Source organism: Vombatus ursinus, unplaced genomic scaffold (genome assembly GCF_900497805.2).
Source record: "Vombatus ursinus unplaced genomic scaffold, bare-nosed wombat genome assembly UNPS02005204.1, whole genome shotgun sequence".
Classification (NCBI taxonomy): Eukaryota; Metazoa; Chordata; class Mammalia; order Diprotodontia; family Vombatidae; genus Vombatus; species Vombatus ursinus.
Window position 1 is genome coordinate 254,159 of NW_020944982.1, and position 2,492 is coordinate 256,650.

A 2,492-nucleotide genomic window follows, 5' to 3' on the forward strand; every position below is an offset into this window, starting at 1 on the left:
TATCAACTCTAAATGGATATGTAACTTAGACATAAAAAATCTCAGACATAAGCACATTAAAGGAGCAAAGGAAGAAAGTACCTTTGGGATTTATGGATAGAGGAAGAACCTATAATCATACAAGGGATAAAGAGAATTCAAGATTAAAATAGATTGTTTTAATTATAGCATATTTCAAAGGTTTTGCACAAAACAATGAGGTTACAATTAGAAGATAATCAGTTAACTGAAGAAATAAAGTTTTGCAGCAAGTTTCTCTGATGAAGGTCTCATATTACCATATTACTCATATATGAAACTTATTCAAATGTATAAGATTAAGATTATATAAGATTATATTCTTCAACATATTGATGCTTAAAGGACATAAACAGGCAGTTTTCAAAAGGAAAAAATCCAAGTTATCAACAACCACATAAAAATGCTCCAAATCAGTAATACTTTGAGAAAAACAAATTAAAACTCTAAGGTTCCACCTTACATTCATCAGATTGGTTAAAAAAAAAAAAAAAGAAGAGGAACATGACAAATATTGGAGGGACTGTGGAGAAACAGACACACTAATACTGTTGGTGGAGAATTGGTCCAGCCATTCTGGAAAAGAATTTGAAACTATGTCCCAAGAGTCATTAAACTTTGACTACCCTTCAATTAAGCAGTACCACTACTAGGCCTATAACCCCAGAGTAAATCAAAGAAAGAGGTAAATTATCCAGAAATACCTAAATATTATACCAGTTCTTTTTGTAGTAGCCCAAAACTGAAAACTGAAGAGGTGTCCACCTTTTGGGGAATAGCTAAAGAAAATAATATGTGAGTTTGTTATTTTATTTTATTAAAAAAATGACAAAATGAATAATTTTAGAGGAAATAGAAGACTGCTATGAATCAGTATAGAATGAAGTGAGTAAAACTAGGAGAATAATTTATTTAATGATAATGAAATTATAAAGAAAATTTATTTTAAAAGACTTGAGAAACCTGATCAATGTAATGATAACCATGAGGTCAGAGGATTGATGATAAAACATACCACCCATATCCTGCCAGAGACACATAGTTCTAGATATGGGCAATGTGAGGATTTGTTTTGCTGGACTCTTACATATTTGTTACAAATATTTTATTTTCCTTTGTTATTATTTAGGTAGGAGGGGACAATAGAAAGGGTAACAAATACTAGTCAAAATAAATATTTTAAAATAATCACTAGATTCCTTGCAAATAATGACCACAAAAAGGTCTGAATGTCATAGTTCAAGAAATGTCAATCATCTCCTAAAAGAAACCCCAATATAAAAACCCCTCAGAATGTGATACTCAAAATCCAGATCTTCCAGGTCAATTTTTTTTTAATGCAATGAGTTCTGAGAGAAAAAGTTCAGTTACTAAAGAACCATACAAAGGATAACACAAGACTTAGCAACTACTACTTTTTTAAAAAAAAAGATTTCTTGGAATCCAATATTAGAAAAAAATAAAAGAAAAAGTCTTGCAATTAAGAATAACTTGCCCTGAAAATCTGAGTATAATCTCACAGAGGGAAAATGAACTATTTATGAAAAAGAGGACTTTAAAACATTTCCAATGAAAATACCAGATCTATGGGGCAACTAGGTGGTGCAGTGGATAGAGCACCAGCCCTGGATTCAGGAGGATCTGAGATCAAATCCAGCCTTAGACACATAACACTAGCTATGCGACCCTGGGCAAGTCACTTAACCCCATTAACTAACCAAAAAAAGAGAAAAAAGAAAATATCAGATCTAAATAAAAAATTTTAAATGAAAGCACAAGAATCTAGAGAAATCTCAAAAGTAAATATATTTGAGACATTGAAAGGTGACAAACAATGAAGTGCTTATATTTTAATGAGGAGAAATGAACAAATGTCTTTTTAGAATACCACTATCTTCAAGGATCAAAAAAAGAATTAAATAAGAAAAACACAGGGATTGGAGGGGTTTAGTTCCGTTTTGATCATCTTAAGAAAGGAAAGAAAAAGAAGAGGAATACACTAGGGAAGAATTGAAGAATGGGGTGGAGCTTAATGTTTTTCATAATCAGGGCTCTAAAAATATGTAAAAATATGAAAGGAAGGGAAGAGTGAACATTACAATACCCCACTCTAGTGAAATGGAGAAAGATAAGTTGAACACACATACATTTATAACCACTTAAAGAACTTGGCATAGAAACGTATAGTTCAGTGGAGAAATAGAAGATACAGAGAGGGGGTTAGAGACAAGGTAAAGTCATGGGCAGTTAGATGTCTCAGTGGATAGAGCACTGGGTCTGGAGTCAGGAAGACACTTACTAGCTGTGTGACCCTGGGCAAGTCGCTTAGCCTCTGTTTGCTTTAATCCACTAGAGAACAAAATGGTAAACCACTCTAGCATCTTTGCCAGGAAAACCCGTACAAGGTCACAAAGAGTAAGACATGACTGAACAACAACAACAAAGTCATGGAGGGTGCAGTCATAATCAAAAAA